The sequence below is a fragment of the Rhinoraja longicauda genome, chromosome 24 (assembly GCF_053455715.1).
Source record: "Rhinoraja longicauda isolate Sanriku21f chromosome 24, sRhiLon1.1, whole genome shotgun sequence".
NCBI lineage: Eukaryota > Metazoa > Chordata > Chondrichthyes > Rajiformes > Arhynchobatidae > Rhinoraja > Rhinoraja longicauda.
In genome coordinates this window covers 17,652,682-17,668,633 of record NC_135976.1, presented here as the reverse complement: position 1 = coordinate 17,668,633, position 15,952 = coordinate 17,652,682, and the positions used below count along the sequence as shown (strand labels likewise).

The following is a 15,952-nucleotide window of genomic DNA, read 5'->3' as shown; positions in this document are numbered from 1 at the left end:
AATATGACTAATGTTTGCAGGGAGTATTTAGTCATCTTGCAAGACGGAACTTTTGATCGCTTCTTAACATCGGGTCAGTCGGCAGGGCAGCACAGTGTCACAGTTGTTGCCTTACAGTGTCAGAGACCCGGGTTTGATCATGACTATGGTGCGGTCTGGACGGAGTTTGTAGGTTTGAGGTCATGTTCGCTGTGAACATGTGGGTTTTTTTCCGGGTTCTCCGGTTTCCTCTCACACTCGAAAGACGGACAGGTTTGTGGGTTAATTGGCTTGGGTAAAAAATGTAAAATTGTCCCTAGAGTGAAGAATAGCGTTTGTGATCATTCGTTGGCGTGAACTCAGTGGGCCGAAGGGCCTGCTTCTGTGATGTATCTCTAAAGTCTATCTTTACACAAAACACCATTGCTCCTCAAGAAGAAGCGTCTCGACCCGAAACGTTACCCATTCCTTCTCTCCAGAGATGCTGCCTGACCCGCTGAGTTACTCCAGCATTTTGTGTCGACCATTGCTACTCATGTGGCTCCCTGGGGTCATATCACTTCCCTTGTTTGAGGGGTGTGCCTATCGGACTCTGCCCCTCAATGTCCAGCAGTGGAAGGTCCCCAGACTACGGTCGTCCCCCACAGAGCCTGCACCGAGCTTCAGTGCGTCCCTCAGCACGTACTCCTGCGATCTGCAATAGGCCAGTCGACAACAAGAGTTGCTTCAGCTCGGTGCCTATTTACACGGTTTCATGTCACCTTTTAACTGTGCTTGCAATGTGTGTCCTAAGATGACTTTTCAGTCGATGGTGACAATTTGACTATGGTCACCACAAAAGTGCGGTCAACCCTTTACAAGCCCTCCCCTCCCCCCTTGTGTGGACAGTTCTCGTAATGGGCGGCGCTAACTTGCCTGATTTCCGTGAAGCATCACCACAAAATACCGGATTCACTTTACAGATTATGCAGATAAATTCTCAATGGAAATTATAAGTTCCTGGTTTTTTTTGTCCACTTATTTAGAAAACTTACTTAGAAACTTTCAGATTCAGTTAAAAAAAATATAGTTGTTTACTTCCCCTCCAAACAAATGTTGTCATTGGAGAAATTGAGACCGTTAATTCCCTCTGAGTGTACGAGAAATTCTGTGGTCCTTGTCACTGCATTAAAATATTTTAGGGGATTTAATTTTGCAGAATAACTTTGCACTGTTTGAATAGTAAGCTCAAAATATGCTTTTGTTTACAAAGAAAAAAAGACGAGGAAATACAATCATTACCTTACAGAGATGGTGAACTAATGCATTCATATGGCAATGTTCAGTTCCCCATTTTACCCTATTTAAATTAACTGTTTAACATCAGCGACTTGCTTTTAAATGTAGTGGGATTAACATGAAACTGGTAAAGGAATTAACCCAATGTGGAAAGTCACATCCTGAAAAGTCCCCTCTCACATCCCTGTTTCACTAACAACCCTCTCCCCTTTTCTCCCTCTCTCTTCCCTGTGCCCCACCTGAATGTGCACCCAATATTTCCCACTATCACGCCTCCTTCCCCCAGTGCCCGTCTCTTTCCAACTATATCCTTTCCTCTGGCTTCACATTTCATGCCTCTTCTCTTCTTATCTCACAGCCTTTTGCCTCCTTCCCATGTCTGGCCTTTGTCCAACCATCTACAAATCAACTCCCCGCCCTCCCCATCTGTATCCACCTATCACTTGCCAAGCTTTGGCCCACCCCCACCTCTCTTCCAGCTTTCTCCCCCCTACTACAATGTCTGAAGAAGGGCCCCGACCCGTAACGTCAATCCTTCAGAGATGCTGTCTGACCTGCTGAGTCACTCCAGCACTTTGCGTTTTTTTTTGTAAACCAGCGTCAGCAGTTCCTCGTGTCTGGATGACTCAGCAGTCAGTTACAGGGAAAAGCTTTATCTTAAAACTCCACCTTTATCTCATGACATCAATTTAAGTTCACCATGTGTGGTGATGGGATTTGAACTTATATCTTGTACCTGCAATACAAACAGGAGCAATCTAGTTTTGAAAGTGTTGAAATAAGAAATTCCCACCCTGAAAGCCAGAAGGAATTTAAAAAAAGTTAAAAAACCCTAAAAGTTCTGGGGTAGTTCAGTGGGTCAGGCAGCTTCTCTATAGAACATTGAAAGACAGGTCGAGACCCCTCTTCAAACTTTAGTTTAGATTAGAGATGCAGCAGGAGAACACAGACCCTTCAGCCACCGAGTCCAGGCCCTTTGGTCACCCAGGTTTTCGATTACCCTTTCACACTAGTTCTATGTTAATCCACTTTCTCATCCTCTCCCATCACACTAAGGGCAATTTACAGAGGCCAATTAAACTACAAACTCGCACATTATTGGGATGTGGGAGGAAAATGGAGTACTTGGAGGAACGCCACAGTCACAGGGAGAATGTGCACACTCCACACAGACAGCACCCAAAGTCTGGATCGAGCCAGAGTCTTGGGCTTCTACTTTTACATCTACTTTTATTTCAGAAAGTAAATCCTGACCGGAAACGCCACCGGCCCATGTTCCCCAGGAATGCTGCCTGACCCGCCTAGTTACTCCAGCATTTTGTGTCTTTCCCTGGTAAACCAGCACCTGCAGTTCCTTGGTTCTACTTTTATTTTGTGAGAGGAACAGATCGGATAAATGCACAGAGTCTCGTCCCAGAGTAGAGGAATCGAGAACATAGGTTTAAGATGAGGGGGGAAAGATTTAATAGGAATCTGAGGGGTAACTTTTTTGCACAAAGGGTGGTGGGTGTATGGAACGAGCTGCCAGAGGAGGTAGTTGAGGCAGGTACTATCATTACGCTTAAGAGACATTTGGATAAGTATATGATATATGTCTGTATATATGAGATATATAGGTATATTTGAACATGTTTACAGGGTTATGGGCTAAGTGCATGTTGTTGAAACTCGTGTAGATGGGCCATGTTGGTCGGCATGGGCAAGTTGGGCCGAAGGGCATGTTTCCAAACTCTATGACCCTATTTAACTTCTTTCTGCTCATTCTAGTTCATCCCAAATATTATTTGGAGCACTTATTAATTCAGGGAACATTGTGAAGTGACCAGGGTTTGTTACCAGGGCAAACTCTATGGTCATTAGTTGGCACTTCACTAAGAATGGTGGAATAAATTCAGCATCAGTTCAGAACCTTCAGAGTTTGCAGTTTGCAGTCTCAGAACGTTATATTAAATAAAAACAAGGATCACAACAGGTTATATAGCAGTAAAATGGAAACACAAGAGACTGCAGATGCTGGCATCAGAAGCAAAACGCAAAATGCTGGAAGAACTCAGTCAGTCAGGAAGTATCTGTGGAGAGAATGGACAGACAATATTTCGGGTCAGGACCCTTCCTCAATCTGAAGCAGTTTGTTTTTTGCTGTTTATACATAGAAGATAGAACTGTACAGCACAGTCCCACAATGTCTGTGCCGAACATGATGCCAAAATCATCTCAATAGAACACAGAGTGCAGCACAGGAACAGGCCATAGGGATATAGCAAATTTAACTTGGAAATGTGCCATAATAGTTTACTGATAATAAGTCCAGAAGAAAGCAGCATATAATAAAGAATATCAATAATCATATGAGTGTTTGGAAAATCTTTAACAATAGGTAGAGAACTGTATCCTTCTAGAGAATGACGTTTTTAAAAATAGTTTTTAGAGATACAGCTTGGAAGCAGGCCCTTCAGCCCAATGAGTCCACGTCGCCCATTGATCACCAGCTCACAGTAGTTCCATCTTATCCCACTTTCCCATTAAGTTACAAACCCGCACGTCTTTGGGATGTTTGTGTGTGCGGGGGAAACAGGAGCACCCGGAGGAAACCCACGTGGTCACAGGGGGAACGTGCAAACTCCGTACGGACAGCAACCGATGTCAGGATCGGACTCGGGCTTATGGCGCTGGGAGGGAGCAACTCTACCAACGGCACCACTGCAGCAGCTAAAAACTTAGTCAATAACAATGGAGCAGTGGGAATTGTACAGAAATGTTGGGAATAGAGCAAGGGATGTAAGGCATCTGACTGATAGAATGAAGAATGCTTAATTATAATATGTACCGGGAACAAAACAATGAAGTAATTACGTGCTGCAGCTTTACAGGCAAATTAATGAACAACACAATACAAATATATATACAAGATCACAGTAAATTATCAATCCTACTAGGGAAGCACACCATTAATAATGCAGCCTACATAGTCCACAGTAGAATGCTGCTGAGGCAGTTTTGTCATGTGGTTCAAAAGCCTGATGCTTGATGAGAAGATGGTCTCTTCTTGAACCTGTAGATGCTGGTTCAAATCGAAGGTAGGCACAGAATGCTGGAGTAACTCAGTGGGACAAGCAGCATCTCTGGAGAGAAGGAATGGGTGACGTTTCGGGTCGAGACCCTTCTTCAGACTCAATCTCTAGAGATGCTGCATGTCTAGGTTCAAACCCAGATCTCTGGCGTTGCGAGGCAGAAACTCTACCGCCGCACCACTGTGCCTCCCTGGATGCCTCTGATGCCTCCCCGGATAAAGGAGATGGAATCAACCTGAGATCCTGGACCGACAGTGCTCTTTCTAACTTAAGGAGACAGTCTGCCAAAACCAACGTGCAAGAAACCAACTTGATGGACTTCCTCTTTGCAGATGACTGCGCATTGACTGCAAGCCTAGATGTTGACATGCATGAAAGCTTGGACAGACTGCCAGTGACTGTGGCAATTCTGGCATGGCAATCAGCACAGAGAAAACATGAGTTATGCACCAGGTTTATAAGACCATAAGTCATAGGAGCAGAATCAGGCCATTTGGCCCATTGAGTCTACCCCACCATTCAATCATGGCTGATCTATCTTTCCCCATCAATCCCATTCTTCTGCCTTCTCCCCAAAACCTTTGACATCCTTACTAATCAAGAATCCGTCAATCTCCTCTTTAAAAATACCGAATTACTTGGCCTCCAGCGCTATCTGCGGCAATGAATTCACAAATTCATCACCCTCTGGCTATATAAATTCCTCCTTCCTAAAGGTACACCCTTTTATTCTGAGGCTGTGCCCTCTTATCCTAGACTCTTACACAGCTGGAAACACCCTCTCCACACCACCCTGCACCAAACACCCCATACAAAGCCCCAAACAGCCTTAGTTTAGTTTAGTTTATTATTGTCACGTGTATAGAGGTGCAGTGAAAAGCATTTGTTTGCATGCTATCCAGTCAAATGAATGACTATACATGAATACAATCAAGCTGTCCACAGTGTACAAATAAAGGATAGCGGGTACAACATTTAGTGCAAGATAAATTCCAAAAAAGTCCATTTAAAGATATTTCAAAGGTATCGAATGAGGTTGATGGAAGGTCAGGACTGCACTCCAGCTGGTGATAGGATGGTTCAGCCTGATAACAGCTGGGAAGAAACTGTCCCTGAATCTGGAGGTGTGTATTTTCACACTTCTGTAACTCTTGCCAGACGGGAAAGAGGAGAAGAGGGAGTGACCGGAGTGAGACTGGTCCTTGATTATGCTGGTGGCCTTGCTGAGGCAGCATGAATGGTCAAAGGCTTTTAGTCGTGGACGTTCACATGACAGGGCTGCACTCCCTCATGATCAGTCAACGTTGATGACAACAGGAAGTAGGGTTCTGACCCAAAATGTCACATTCCTGTTGTTCAGAGATGTTGCCTGACCCGTTGGGTTACGCCAGCATTTTGTGTCTATCTATAGGAGACCAAAAGCAAGCTCTGCATTTGAAAGACTGTGAAATAAGGTGGGAATGAAGAGGGATCAGTCGAAAGACCAAGCTGAAGATGGATTGTGCTATTGTCACAACCACCTCACTTTATGGACAGTATTTAGCAGGCATTTAGCAGGCATATCAGACCCGAAACATCACCCATCCATGTCCTCCACAGATGCTGCCAGACCCGCTGAGTTACTCCAGCACTTTGTGTCGTGTTTTACAAAATATTATCTGCAGTTGCAGTATCTGCAGTTCCATGCTTCTACATGTCAGATTGTTCACCCACTTCCACAGCACCTGGCCACACAGAATACCTTGCATGGACCGGCAAGACCAGAGACCAGACACACAGACTTTCCCCCCGACAAACCTCCCCAGAATCTGCACGTTAGAGTCATAGAGTCAAACACACAGTGTCAAAGGTGACAGGGAGAAGGCAGGAAGGAGGATGGGGTTGAGAGAGAAAAATAGATAAATCATAATTGAATGGTGGAGTAAACTCGATGAGCTGAATGGCCTAATTCTGCACCTATGTTGAATGGTCTTATGGTCTCCAATCCCCTACAATCAGCCTGAAGATGGGTCTCGACTGAAAACATCACCTATCCATGTTCTCCAGCGATGCTGCCTGACTCATTGAGTTACTTCAGCACTTTGTGTCCACCTTACCTTCTGATAAGCCAAGAGAACTGCTGGGTTGTTAGGCGTTTCCAAAATTGTTTGACTAGTTTAGTTTAGTTTAGATATACGATGTGGAAATAGGCCCTTTGTCTCACTGAGTCCGTGCCAACCAGCGATCCCCGTGCACTAACACTATCCTACACACACGAGGGACAATTTACCATTTTACCAAGCCAATTAGCCTACAAACCTGTACGTCTTTGGAGTGTGGGAGGATACCAGAGGTCCCGGAGAAAACCCACGCAGGTCCTGGGGTGAACGTACAAATTCCATACAGACAGCACCCGTAATTAGGATTGAACCCGGTCTCTGGCACTGTGAGTCAGCAACTCTACCGCTGCGCCACCGTGCTACAAAGTAAAACAAAAAAAAATCTCCTGATTGCTATCCAGCAAACAGGCCTCAAAGGTGCATTTTTGTGAGTGATTTAATTTTATTCAGGCACAAGTTCTGAGCATTCCTGCCAAGATCTGCATTTGTTGGCCATGTCTAATTGCTCGAGAAATTAGTAACTATTTCACAAGGACTGTTATACATTAAGCACTTTGCTTTGGAGATGGAGCCCAATTTTGGTGAGACTAAGTAAAGACAGCTGCCTTCTGCCACTAAAGGAGAACATCGAACTAGAATGGTTTTCATAACAATCCAATAATTTCATTGGCACTGTTTCTGATTCTAGTTTTCATGGTAGAATTTGTGGATGAACTGAATGCCCCAGAATGTTCATTTGTCATATAGTCCTAGTAATTTAACACAGAAACAAGCCCTTCGGCCCACTTGTCCATGCCGACTAAGATCCCTCATCTAAGGTAGTCCCATTTGCCCACGTTTGGCCCATATCCCTCTAAACCTTTCTATCCACATACCTAATGTTGTTATTGTACCTGCCTCTACTACCTCCTTAAGACTTTGGACTTTAGAAGAGATACAGCACGGAAACAGGCTCTTCAACACACTGACCGTGCCGACTAGCAATCACCCCACTCTAACCTACACACACAAGCGACAATTTTACAACTTACTGAAGCCAGTTAACCTACAAGCCTGTACATCTTTGGAGCGTGGGAGGAAACCAGAGCACCTGGAGAAAACCTACGGGGTCAAAGGGAGACCGTACAAATTCCGTACAGACAGCACCCGTGGTTAAGATCACACCCGAGTCATTGGTGCTGTAAGGCGGCAACTCTACCGTTGGCTCCTCTGGCAGCTTGTTCCATATACGCACCATGCTCTGAGTGAAAAAGCTGCCCCTGAGGTTCCTATTAAATCTTGTTCCTCTCGCCGTAAACCTGTGACCTCTGGTTTTTGATTTCCCTACTCTGGGTAAAAGACTCTGTGCATTCACCCTATCTATTCCTCTCTGATAAGGCTTCTGAATAATTTGTATCAAAACTACTGTTGAGTCTTGAAGAAGAGTCCCGATCCGAAACATCGCCTATCCATTTCCCCCCACAGATGCTGCCTGACCCGCTGAGTTCTTCCAGCACTTTGTGCTCTGCTCAAGATTCCAGTATCTGCAATTTCATGCTTCTCCATCAAAACGGATGAGTCATCTTGCTTGCAGAAAGCATGACTCCACACCCACGTTAGTAAAAGTATGAAAAGTGGACAAAGATAACATTTATTCCCTGTGCCTTTTTGCTCCAAATTCCAGCATCTGCAGTCTTTTGTGTCTCCTAAAGGGAAATATACCTTGCGACTTTTAGACTTTAGAGATATAGGGGGGAAAGAGGCCCTTCGGCCTATCGAGTCTGTGCTGACCAGCAATCCCTGTACACTAGCACTATTCTACACACTAGGGGCAATTTACAATTAATAGAAGCCAATTAACCTATAAGAAGACTAAAAGGATGTTCGTGGATCAAATTGCAAAATAAAATTACAAAATATCTTGCATCTTGCAAGATTGCTAAACACAAGTGTCACGTGGCGGGAGAACAAAATATTGTACATCTAATTTTATAGAGGTGCTGATAAACCATACTGAGCTTACCGCCACAACAAAAGAACTGTTTATTCATATCGTTAGCGCAATCATGATTTTATTCAATGGTGGAACAAGCACAAAGATCAGAATGGTTCGATCCTGACTTCATCTTAAGTTTCACTTTCCCTTGCAACCGCACGAGATGCAATACCTGTCCCTTTACCTCCCCCCCTCAACTCCATCAAAGGACCCAAACAGTCTTTCCAGGTGAGACAGAGGTTCACCTGCACCTCCTCCAACCTCATCTATTGCATCCGCTGCTCTAGATGTCAACTTATTTATATCGGCGAAACCAAGCGCAGGCTCGGCGATCGCTTCGCTGAACACCTGCGCTCGGTCCGCATTAACGCAACTGATCTCCCGGTGGCCCAGCACTTTAACTCCCCCTCCCATTCCCAGTCTGACCTCTCTGTCATGGGCCTCCTCCAGTGCCATAGTGAGGCCCGCCGGAAATTGGAGGAGCAGCACCTCATATTTCGTCTGGGCAGTTTGCGGCCCGGTGGTATGAACGTCGACTTCTCCAACTTCAGATAGCTCCTCTGTCCCTCTCTTCCCCTCCTCCTTCCCAGATCTCCCTCTATCTTCCTGTCTCCACCTATATCCTTCCTTTGTCCCACCCCCGACATCAGTCTGAAGAAGGGTCTCGACCCGAAACGTCACCCATTCCTTCTCTCCCGAGATGCTGCCTGACCTGCTGAGTTACTCCAGCATTTTGTGAATAAATCATCTTAAGTTTAGTTTAGTTTACAGAAACAGCGTGGAAACGGGCCCTTCGGCCCACTGGGTCCATGCTAACCAGTGATCCCCTCATATTAACTATCCTACACACACTAGGGATAATTCTTACATTTACCAAGCCAATTTACCTACATACCTGTACGTCTTTGGAATGTGGGAGGAAACCGAAGATCTCAATGAAAACCCACGCAGTCACGGGGAGAACATATAAACTCCGTCGGGATCGAACCCGGGTCTCCAGCATTGCAAGCGCTGCAAGGCAGCAGCTTTACCGCTGCGCCACCGTGCCGCCTGGAAAAAAATGGACAAGTCTTTAGATTTTAGACTTTGGAGTGCTGAAACAGGCCCTTCGGCCCACCATCTGTGCCGACCCGTACATTAGCACTATCCTACACACTAGGGACAACTGACAATTTTCTTTACAATTTACAGAAGCCAATTAACCGACAAACCCACACGTCTTTCGAGTGTGGGGGGAAACTGGAGCACCCAGAGGAAACCCACGCGGTCACAGGGAGAATGCGCAAACTCCACAGTGGCAGCACCTGTCGACAGGATCGAACCTGGGTCTCTGGTACTGAAAGGCAGCAAAAAGCTGTGAGGCTCTTATGTTATAGCTCTTTAAAAAAAGGATCTTAAATTGTACTAAGCTGGATTTAACTTAAGGTAATCGTTTGGAGCACTGATAATTAACATGTTCCTGAAAATGGCAATGCTTCCTTGAATTACAATTCCAATTTTTTTAATATCTACATAAAAAGAACTGGGACGCACTTTTCTCAAGATATTTAGTGTTTTCAAGAAAGGGGAGGGAAGTGTGTGAAATGGAGAGAAGATAAGTTCTTGTGACACAGCGGTCTGTTGTTGTTGAGGAACTTTAAAGTGATTGCCATTATCTGCCTCGCACATGAGGAACTGTTATCATTATGGTTCACATTTCTAGGTATTAGACGTACATCTGCAAGGTTACTGTACCGGCTAGAGCATTAGGAGCAATCTCTTAATTTGCAACAGCTAACACAAAATGTGCAAAAAAGCCTTTGTGGATTTTAATGATGTTAACAAAAGATTTCTCAAAACTCTGTTGCAATCGCTCAACGATTTAGCAGCTAAAACTTGATATTTTTCATCTCTATCATGAGTTATTCATTTCCTTTGAAATGATTTTTCAAAAACTGCAGAAATCTTTCACTTCATATTTTAAATTTGCTTCAAATTGCATCAACTTTGCTTCAGATTTTACAGAGTTTGAAGGTGACATATGTTGCACTAATGGAGCAAGATGCGCGATGTTTTGGAAATATTTTTTTGCAAATAACCTATTAGTCTTCTTATAAAATATATCCCCCTCTGCCTCCACCCCCCACACACATATCTCCCACCATCGCCCACCACCCCAGTCAGGTGGAGGGCCGGCACTGTGGCACAGTGGTAGAGTTGCTGCCTTTCGGCACCAGAGACCCGGGTTTGATCCTGACTAGGGGTTCTGTCTGTACGGAGTTTGTATGTTCTCCCCGTGACCTGTGTGGGTTTTCTCTGGGTGCTCCGGTTTCCCCCCACACTCCAAAGTCGTGTAGGTTTGTAGGTTAATTATCTTGGTAAAATTGTAAATTGTCCCTAATGTGTGTGTGTAGGATAATGTGTGTATGGATCACTGGTCGGCGCGGGCTCGGTGGGCTGAAGGGCCTGTTTCCATGTTGTATCTCTAAACTAAACTAAACTCTAGGAGATACAAAAGACAGGTGATGCCACAGTCGACCAAATAAAAAGTGTTTGAGGAACTGAGGAGGGCTGGCAGCATCTTGGCATGAAATATGGGTAAGGCAAGACTCGGGGATGAGAGATGAGTGTACGAGGGAGGGGATAGGAGCACGGTGATTGGAATAGTGAGAGATGGTGGGGGAAATGTGTGTACACCAGGATGGATGTGGAGGCAGTGGAAAGAGAGGGGAGGGGTGGGGACAAGGGGATGGGGGAATGTTGGTGGATTAGTTTAGTTTAATTTAGCTTTTTGCTAATTGACCTGAAATTACATGAAATCGGAGAATTCAATGTTCATACCGTTGGACTGCAAGCTACCCAAATAGAATATGAGGTGATGTTTCTCCAGTTTCATGTGGCCTAATTCTGGCAATGGAAGAGACCCAGGACAGGAAGGTCAGTATGGGAGAATTTCCCTCCACAGATACTGCCTGACCCGTTGAGTTTCTCTAGCAGTTTGTTTTTTTGCTCTATATTTCTTGTTTACTTGGTGTCTTAAAAGACTATTGTCCAGTGAGATACTTCTCGTGATAACAGTCTGGCTTCCGGTCGGTCCTGACCATTCTTCATAAGTTCACAGGTTTATAAGTTATAGAAGCAGAATTAGACCATTTGGCCCATCAAGTCTGCTCCGTCATTCATCATGACTGTTCTACCTTTTCCTCTCAACCCCATTCTCCCGTCTTCTCCCCATAACCCCTGACACCCTTACTACTCAAGAATCTGTCAATCTGCACGGTAAAAATATCCATTGACTTGGCCTTCACTGCCATCTGTGGCAATGAATTCCACAGATTCACCACTCTCTGACTAAAGAAATTCCTCCTCATCTCCTTTGTAAATGCACGTCCTTTTATTCTGAGGCTGTGGCCTCTGGTCCTAGGCTTTCCCATGTGTGGAAACATCCTCTCCATATCTCAGTTGCGAATGTTGGCAGAAAGTCCGAACATTACCATTCAATGCTCACCAGAACGATGCCTTCTGCTTATTTCATTTTAACGAGGCAAGAAATTACAGCCAGAAACCGCAGAGGTTGACAAAGGATTGTTGAACAATTTATCACCAATATAGACATTCTACAACTTGAATGTGTAGACCTGGATTCACAGGATAACGGTGAGCTGCAGAAACCTTGGCTCATTTTAGGGATAATTGTAATATTCCTAACTTAACCCCGGTTCAAACAACCAAACTCAACATCGACTAATTGTTTGACCTTGTTCTTAGAGTGATTTTTATGATAATCTGTTGGCGAAATTAGGCAGATTTTTTTTTTGTTCTTGTGTACATGCAGTACTTCTGTATGGCTTGATTTTACTCATGGACAGTTCGATTTAGATCAGAAAACCATAAGACATAGGAATAGATTCAGGCCATTTGGCTCATCGAATCTGCTCTGCCATTCAATTCTGGATGGTCTATTTTTTCCTCCTAACTCCATTCTCTTGTCTTCTCACTGTAACCTTTGACACCCATACTAATCAAGAACCTATCAAAATACCCAGTGACCTGGCCTCCACAGCCGTCTGTGGCAATGAATCCCACAGATTCACCACCATCTGACAAAAGAACGTCCTCCTCATCTCCATTCTAAAGGTACGTTCTTTGATTCTGAGACTGTGTCCTCTGGTCCTAGACTTTTCCACGACTAGAAATATCCTCTCACACTTTATCCAGGCCTTTCATTATTCGGTAGGTTTCAATGAGATTCCCCCTCATCCTCCTAAACCTCAGCGAGTACAGGCCCAGAGCCATCAAACTTTCTTCATATGTTAACTGTCTCCTGTACATATTCTGTCTTGTTTTAAAGCAATACTTCCCAGCAGTAAAAAAATTGACATTAACCTGCTGTGGTTTGGTAGGATCTTCTGTGTTACAATGTGTTGTGAATTCATTGTTCATTGTTCAGGGGGTATGGAGAGAAGGCAGGAACGGGATACTGAGTTGGATGAGCAGCCATGATCATATTGAATGGCGGTGCAGGATCGAAGGGCCAAATGGTCTACTCCTGCACCTATTTTCTATGTTTCTATTTGGTACGAGAACAGTATTAATGAATCTGAAGAAGGGTCCTGACCCAAAATATCCTCCAGAGATGCTGCCTGACCTGCTGAGTTACTCCAGCACTTTGTTATTTTTTGTAAACCAACCAGAGATACTTTCTTGTATCTCTGTTCTTTATGACTTCAATCATGTATCTAATTTGTAATTCAAGCATGTATGTTATTGTGTCTTGTAATAATTAATTGTGTTCTTATGTGCTTTTTGTGTTCATTCATGTATCCTATTTGCAATTCAATCATGCACCTTAGCAATAATTAATAGTAGAAACAAGTAACAGCAGATGCTGGTTTACAAAAAAAAGACACAAAGTGCCCTGGAGAACATGGATAGGCAACATTTCGGGTTGGGACTCTTCTTCAGACTGGAATTAATACATAAGACAATAATTAATTGTTCGTTTGGTTCGCGAGCAGTAAAAATAAAATCTAGCAAATAACCATTAAAAAAATACTGTTGCAGGAATGGACATTGTGAGGTCAGGCAGAAAATTCTTGTACATCTTCAACTTCTTTCACAGAGCAGCGTTTCTTGGATATCTCTACGTGAGGTTTCAGCTTGGTTACTGAAAAGGAAACAGCATATGAAGGATGTGTCTTGGTCACAAGAAGGCTATTTGTCACTCGAGTATGCATTTCCGGCCATTCTGGGAATTTCTAGGTAACACGTGGGGACAGTGGCCTTGGCTTTACATGAAATACACTTGCAGCAATTCACAGAAATTTCCCCCAGTGTTCGGTTTACCAGAAACTCAGTATCTATTTATTCTATCTGCTTTACTGGACTCTCCTCCCATTCCTCCCATCAGTGCCTGCCGTCTACAGTTGAGCTCCCCACATTGCAGGAAGGATGCGATGGCACAAGAGAGGATGCAGAGTGGATTCACTTCAGAAATTAGGGTCCCAGGACTTTACTTTAGACTTTAGAGAAACAGCACGGAAACAGGCCGTTTGGCCCACAGAGTCCACGCCTATCAGCGGTCACTCCGTACACTTGCACTATCCCACGCACTAGGGACAAGTTACAAATTTACTGCAGCCAATTCACCAACAAACCTGCATGTCTTTTGGGGTGTGGGAGGAAACCGGAGCTCCCGGAGAAAACCCACGCGGTCACAGGGAGAACGTACAAACTCTTTACAGGCAGCACCCGTAGTCAGGATAGAACCTGAGTCTTTGGCGCTGTAAGGCAGCAGCTCTATCGCTGCGCCACTGTGCCGCCCAAAACTAAGATGTTTATACCCTGTCCAATTTTTGCCCAATTTATTTAATTTTTTGATGATTCTATTTATTTGTGTGTGTGTTGTGTTTACGGACCTGTTGAGCTGCTGCAAGTAAGAATTTCATTGCTCCATTGTTGATACATATGACAATGAAAGATATAGTCATGCAGTAGTAGGGGCCCGGAACTCACGGCCAGGGTTGGTCTTGGAGGCAGATGCGACAGTGACTTTTAGGTAGGCACATGGAAAAGTGCGAGGAATAGAGGGATATGGATCACGAGCAGGCAGGTAAAATCATTATCTTGGCATCATGTTTGGCATAGACATGGTGCTGTACTGTTCTATGTTCCATGTTCTACTGCTAATGACAAATATGCTGTCACTTCGCCCTTCATACTACTCATCGACTTCGATGTTGTACATCCTCTTACTTTGAGACTTGCTATTACAAGTGCTGGTTACATAATGGGAACCTTCTTCATTGTCAATATTGTGCTGTGCAAAACTGGGCAACATTGAGTCTAAATGTCCTTTGTTTTGCAGTTGATGCTTCTCTTTCTGTGCATGTGATAACTGTGCTCCTTTCCCATGGTAGTGTCTTTGCCTGCCTGTATCGCCTTTCTTAGCAAATTCACTTACATAACCTAGTATCGGAGCGATAGCCAATTACCCACTCTCTAATACCAACATTTGTTTCCCATGGATAGCAGTTTTGGAAGCCATCTGCAAGATCCTGGACTCTATAGATACCCTAGTGTGAATGAGTGATCGATGGTCAGTGGAACTTGATGGGCCGAAGGGCCTGTTTCCATGCTAAGCAGTTTAGATTTAGATATACACCGACCATCGATTTCACTAGTTCTATGTTATCCCACTTTCGCATCCACTCCCTTCACATTAGGGGCAATTTATAGAAGCCAATTAACCTACAATCTCGCACGCCTTTGGGATGTGGTAGGAAACCGAAGAACCCAGAGGAAACTCATGCGGTGATGGGTAGAATGTGCAAACTCCACACAAACAGCTCTTGAGGACAGGAACGGATCCTGGTCTGAGGCGCCATGAGGCAGTGGTTCTACCGCTGCGCCACTGTGCCACTCCTTTCAATCTTTCAATCACCCCTTTCAAAATTAACTATTGGTCTTTCTGTGGTGGGTATTAACCTTTGCAGGAAACTGTCATTCAGTGAGTATAGTTCAAAAGGCAGTTAATTAATTTGGCAGCTATCATGGAAATCAATTCTACCTTTGTTTTACGGCCAAAGAGTAAATGAAATGATTCTTTGTGGAGTATTGTGTATGTTTGGGGGTTCTCATTTTCTCAGTAGATGATGCAGTTGCTGGTGAATGATTCGGGGAACACACTCCACTCAACATAATGAAAGACTTGTCCAACCCGGTCTTTCCTTCTTCTCTCTGATCCTCTCCAGCAGAAGAGCGCGCACCATCACACTCGGGAACAGCTTCTTCCCCTCTATTCCCCTTTATTTAGGTTAGTATAATTTAGACAAACAGCATGAAAACGGGCCCTTTCGTCCACTGAGTTTGCGCTGACTGGCGAACACGTAAACTAGTTCTATCCTACACACTAGGGGCAATTTACGCAAGCCAATTAACCTACAAACTCGCACGACTTTGACGTCTTTGGTGGAACTGGAGCAACCGGGATGGGGTAAATAACCAAACACTTAATATGATGAGAAATACAGGTGGGGCAGGCACTCCGTTGGAAGAGAGTTAAGTAGATT

At 44.3% G+C, this 15,952-nt stretch overlaps 1 long non-coding RNA gene across 1 annotated transcript in view; it reads right to left on the bottom strand.

Moving 5' to 3' along the window:
- LOC144605452 (uncharacterized) overlaps positions 1–15,952 on the bottom strand; it is a 200,876-nt gene that overhangs the window by 45,884 nt on the left and 139,040 nt on the right. Inside the window, exon 3 of the long non-coding RNA XR_013548848.1 lies at positions 9,298–9,452. This is a non-coding gene — a long non-coding RNA (uncharacterized LOC144605452). The remainder of the gene's footprint in view (positions 1–9,297; positions 9,453–15,952) is intronic.